Genomic DNA, 6,024 nt, shown 5'->3' on the forward strand with positions numbered 1-6,024 from the left:
GGTATTTTCTATATTCTGGAGGCTGGAAGTCCTAGATGAAGTTTCCAACTGATTCGGTTCCTGGTGAGGCCTTTTTTTTCTGGCTTGTAGATGACTTTGCCATGTCCTGCCACAGCCCTTCCCCTGTGCACATGCAGAGAGAGGTTGAGATCTCTGGTATCTCTTCCTTTTCTTACAAGAATATAACTCCAGCCTCATTTATCCTTCATTACTTTCCTAAAGGTCCCATCTCTAAATTCAGTCACCTTGGGGGTTGGAGCTCCAAAATATGAATTTGGGTCTGGTGAAGGGGTGCAGACATTCAGTCTATCAGAATTGTTGGGCAACTGGATCTAACTCCAGTCCGTCCTTCCTTCCTAGCGATGTGACCTCAGGATCTATAAAGCCAGTCAATAATGGTTACTTCTTGGGACTTTTGCATAGATTAATTCAGGCAAACATTGTTTTGGAGTGACAGAAAATGTTGAAGACTGTGGTTAGTTGGCGAAACAATGGAGCAGGTTTGGGGTCCCACTGAAGAAGGCAAACGTGAGGACAGGGACATTTCAGTTCCCTGTGAGCAGAGCAGGTGCCTATCCCAGAGGCTCGGGAGAGGTCAGTGCCCAGGTGTGTGCAGAAATTCTAACCTCTGTAAGTGAATCAGTCTGCGACTCCCACTTCTGTACCTGGGACAACCCAGCTGCAAGATCTGTTGGAACCTTTCGAGTCATGAGATGCGGTATGTGCCACCAGCCCATCAGAACTGGACCCTGGCCTTCTGGTGAGTCCTTCCTCAGGTCTGTACAGCCTGCCTCCTTCCTCAGCAATAAGTGAATAAAACCCAAAAAGGAAACCCAGACAAGCCAATGAGCCCAGACAGCGAGCGGATCACCGATGTGTCAATGCTAGGGATGACCGCTGGGGGTGCAGAATGGCAGTAGTCTGTCATGGTCATTGGGAGGGAGTTAGGCTGGTTCTGGACAATGTCAACGCTAATTGACACGATGTTAAAAAAATCACTGCCTGTCTAAATTGTAGGTCAGTTCACACCAGGCTCAACACGAGTCCTAAGCCAAGCCAAGCCAAGAAATATCCGTCCATGATTCAAAACTAATTGAAAAGGCAATTAAATTTTTTATTGTAGGGAATTTATGTGGAAGGCGTAGAAAAAATTAAAATTCCTTTATCTTGATTCACAGGCTCTTAGTGTCTTCCCCAGACTCGGCGTTCCCTGCTCCATCCTCCTGGCTGGCAGATCTCTCTGGCCCTGCCCCCTACCATGTAGTTAAATTACTTTCTTTTCCAAATTTGCACTATGTCTCTCCTCTATGCCAAGATCTGTGAATAAATGGCAGACCAGAGACACATGATTCTGTTTTTTTTCCATAATCTTCCCTCACATCATTGAAATTTATTTATTTATTTTTGGTATCGGGAATTGAATCCAGGGGCGCTTAACCGCTGAGCCACATCCCCAGATCCTTTTTAATATTTTATTTGGAGACAGGGTCTCGCTGAGTTGCTTAGGGCCTTGCTAAGTTGCTGCGGCAGGCTTTGAACTCACGATCCTCCTGCCTCCGCCTCCTGAGCCCCAGGGATTATAGGCGTGGGCCACTGTGTGCGCAGCCTTATGGGAATTCAGCGAATGCACGGCCAGCTAAGCATACCTCATGTGCATACTTGATTGAGTTTTGACCAATACGTACAACTGAGAAAGCATCACTAGACTCAGACACATGGTCCTTGCTTCCTCAAGTTCATGTCCCTTGGTTGTGGGTATGTAGTATCTTCTCCACCCTCCCCTGAAGACCTCTGGGATCCGAGTCCTACGTGGACTTGTCACCTTGGAAAGGATCATCAGGACAAGAAAAATAGATCCAACTTTGGAAGGAACTTTAGAGGAAATCTGGCTGGTGTCTGGGGTTCTAGACTGTGAGGACCCCCCTCTACAGTACTCTTGGAAATAGCAGGCTTTGTTCTGGCTGACCCAACATGTCACCTGCAGGGGGCTGTGGCCTCTCCTGTGCAGGCATACCTCAGGGACATTGTGGGCTCAGTTCCAGACCCTTGCCATAAAGCAAGCCATGTAAAAGTCTAGGTTTTCCAGGGCACATACGGGTTACATTTATGCTGGGCTTCAGCGTACAATTGTGCTATATCTTTAAAAAAAAAGCACATAAATTAATCAAAATACTTTATGACTTAAAAATGTTAATGATCATCTGAGCTGTTGAAAAAATGGTGCTGGTAGACTGCCCAGGGTTGGGCTTCCACCAACCTTTAAGACACAGTGTTGGCAAAGAGCAGTAAGATCAGGTCTATCCATTGACTAGGTGTCCAGTAGGTGCCCAATAAATAATCTGTGAATGGCGAATTCCTACTTCTAGGAGGCTTCCCGTTTCAATATTTTATAACTCTACTTTTTTTTTTTTTTTGGTACCGGGATTGAACTCAGAGGCCACATCCCCAGCCCTTTTGTGTATTTTATTTAGAGACAGGATCTCACGGAGTTGCTTAGCACCTTGCCGCCATAGCTGAGGCTGGCTTTGAACTTTGGTCTTCCTGCCTCAGCCTCCTGAGCTGCTGGGATTATAGGCCTGTGCCTGGCTACAACTCTAACTTTTAAAGATAATTCATTTTGCAGTGTAGGCAGTAGAACCCAGGACCTCACACATGCTAGATAAGTGCTCTACCACTGAGCTCCACCCCAGCCCACTTTAGATCCTCAGACAATTCTTGATATTGAGCCCAAATCTGCCTCCCTAGAAGGTGACCTCATTGCTCTGAGTGCTACCTGCCCACGTTGGCACTGCTGACACAGCTGTTCTCTCTCAGATGGATCCTAAGACAATTTGGGGAACACCTTTTTAGGATTTGTCTTTGTGTTTATTTCTGAGCCCTACCAGATCATTGAACTTGATGTGTTGTGTTAATATCAGTGTCCGGGAGTCTCTTCTGTGTTGGATTTGCAGTGATCCCACGTTTGGACTGACAGAGACTCAGGTGACGGGGAGGCAGTGGCGGGATTAGAGAAATTCTGTAGTCAGCTGAATGTTCCCCAGGGCTTCTCATTATGTGATTCTTAGATTGAAATTTGGTGCATAAATATTGTTGCCGTGGTTTATTTTTTTTTAATTCATTTATTCATTCATCAAACATTTATTTAGCACATGTGCCAAGCCTTATATTAACATTGTGACACCGTAATGAATGGGAAACCTCTTTTCTCAAGAACCTCAGCCCAGTGGAGAAAACGTCATAAAGATAAATAATTGCAGCCTAGCAAGAGTCACCCTATAAAAATCATCTTCATAAGACACAGAGGGTGTCCCAGGGAGGGAGGGCCAGCCTGCTTAGCATATGGAGTCGGGGAAGTCTTTACTGAGAACTGACACTTGAACTGGGTTTTGGAGGTAGAGCAGGTGGACGGTATTGAGAAAGGACTTGGAAGAAAAGACACAGGAAACGCAAAGGCTTGGGGTGAGCATGGAAACCAGGTCTGTCGTGGGGGAACAAGAGTGCGTATGTACAACAGGGTCAGAGTGTGTTTCAGTCAGTTTTCATCACGGTCACCAAAATACCTGACAAGAACAAAGTAGAGGAGGAAAAGTTTATTTGCTGGTCATGGTTTCAGAGGTCTCAGTTCGTAGATGGTGGACTCCATTAGCTCTGGACCTGGGGTAAGGCGGAGCATCATGGCAGAAGAGCACAGAGGAGTGCTGCAGTCTGGCTGGGCACAAAGTGCCACCACGAGGCACTTGTAGGTTCAAACTGGAACTACTTTATTGCCCGAACTCTCACCGGTACTCCACGCGCTCTCCCCGGGAACTCTCTCTGCCCTCCACTGGCTCCCGATAACTCAACGGGAACTTAACGGGAACTCCACGAGTAGCCGGCGCCCAAGGCAGCAGGAGCCGCCCTATTGCCAGACAGCAGGGGTCCATATACAACTGAATACACAGCCTGTTTCAATCCAGTATCATCCAGTCACAGCAATTATACACAGCTTAACTTAATTATCATCATCTTAATGGCTTGCTGGTCACCTCCCAACCACTCCTTCTGGTAAAATGCCAGGTGCCATTCCTACTTGGCTGTGGCTCCCAACAGAGGAGGAGAGCAGCATAGCACGTGGCAATCAGGAAGGAGAGAGAGAGAGAGAGAGAGAGAGAGAGAATTCTGCTCACCAGGCACAAAATACAAACCCCAAAGGCTCGTCCCCCATGACCCACCTCCTCCAGCCACACCCACCTGCCATCAGTACCACCCTGCTAATCCACTCAAGTGGATTAAGCCATTGATTGGGTTAACCCTGTCAGTTCACCTCTAAACTTTCTTGCATTGTTTCATGCATGAGCCTCTGGGGGACGATGTCTCATCCAAGCCATAACAGAGCATGTGTGCAGGAGAAGTGACAGAATGGCAGCAGGGACAGATGGTAGAGGACAGGTCTGTCACCAGCTCAGAGCTACTTTTTGTGTTCTCAACAAATTTCTCTTCATTCCATATGCTTAATGGGGAATTATTGGCTTTAAGGAGATCAGAAACGGATAACCAGACTTTTTAAAAAAATCATCATAAAAAATGTGGATATAGAACAAAGTTGAGAGATGGGAGAGAGAGTCCAACAGACGGACATTGTCGCTCGGACTCAGCTTTCCAGGGTTGGTGCGGTTCCTCCCTTCTCTTTTTTCCTGAAGTGTTTTAAAGCAAGCCTCAGACCTACTGGCCTTTTACCTCAACATACTTTGTGTCTCTCAAATAAAAAAGGTCATTTTCTTACCTAATCATGCTATTAACACACCTAACAAAATTAGTGCTATTTTCTCCTTTCATCTCATATATAATTTTTAATAAAAAAAATTCCCAGGTGTCTCAAAAGTATTTTTTAGGAGTTGGGTGATTCAATCCCAACAGGGTGGTGGGAACACTAACTCTGGAGAATTAGCCTGAGAGAGGTGTCAGTGAGGGTGTCACGGCCGGCAGGTCCAGGATGGCTCCTGGTGATCCTTTCTCCTGGGGGCCATGTCCTTGACTAATGCCCCTCTGCTTGAGGGAGCAGGACCTGGTACTTGCTTTTTTTTGAGGAGGGGGGCCTGGGATTGAACCCAGGACCTTGTGCATGTGAGGAAAACACTCTACCAACTGAGCTATATACCCAGCCCTAGGTGCTTGCTTTTAACCGAAAGAACACAGCAAATGTGAAGGGACATTATGCCTCTGCACCCAGGTTGCCTAAGAACCCCACCATGCTAGTGGATTCTCTCCTTTGCTGGCTTTGATGAAGTCAGCTGCGACATTTTTGAGTTTCCCAAGGGAGCAGACATGGGGCAAGGAGTTGGGGGTGTCCTCCAGCCCACAGCCCGCCAGGAACTGGGGCCCTCCATTCAAGAGCCTCCAAAGAGCCGGATCCTGCCACAACCCGAGTGCTTTAGAGGAGAGCTCAGGCCTGGGGGGCACCTGGACCCCACCTTTTGGAAAACCCTGGAACACAGGATCTGGCTCCTTGACCTATAGAAAGCGAGAGATTAAAAAATTATACAGATGTGTCCTGGTTTAAACTGCTGTGTGCATGGTCACTCATACACAGTAGGTAACCAGTGAAGATGTGCGTCCCTGCAGGTAACAGAAAACCCAACTAGCAGTGGCTTAAAGAATGTACCAGGAAATTAGTCCCGGTGCTATTTGATGACTGGTTTAGTGATGGCATCCTGTGCCTTGACCTTGACCTTCTGCTCTGTCATTGCCAGTGTGTTAGGGGACATGGAGGCCTCTGCTTCAGGCACCAAGTCCTGAGACAGTGACCAGGCTCTGAGGAGGAGGACACCCATCACACTCCTTGAGCATCTCATCTTCTGGAACTGGGCCAAACGCCCATACCTGGACCTAGGACCTGACAAAGGGAAGTCAAACTAGCTTGGGCTCATTATGGTTTGTATCCCGAGGCTGCCTGCTCGGGCACTTTAATAATCTTCATGCTTTATGAACAAGGAGGGCGGAGGAATGGCACTAGGCAGGCTGCCCTGGACCTGCCGGCCTCACTGC

At 47.4% G+C, this 6,024-nt stretch overlaps 1 long non-coding RNA gene across 1 annotated transcript; it reads left to right on the forward strand.

Annotated features, from left to right (window-relative positions):
- Positions 1-445: 445 nt before the first annotated feature.
- On the forward strand, positions 446-1,342 carry LOC114085913 (uncharacterized). The gene is made up of 2 exons (XR_003581565.2): positions 446-760; positions 1,179-1,342. It is a non-coding gene; the product is annotated as an uncharacterized lncRNA (long non-coding RNA).
- Positions 1,343-6,024: the final 4,682 nt, after the last annotated feature.

This window comes from Marmota flaviventris, chromosome 3, assembly GCF_047511675.1.
Source record: "Marmota flaviventris isolate mMarFla1 chromosome 3, mMarFla1.hap1, whole genome shotgun sequence".
In the NCBI taxonomy this organism is placed as follows: domain Eukaryota; kingdom Metazoa; phylum Chordata; class Mammalia; order Rodentia; family Sciuridae; genus Marmota; species Marmota flaviventris.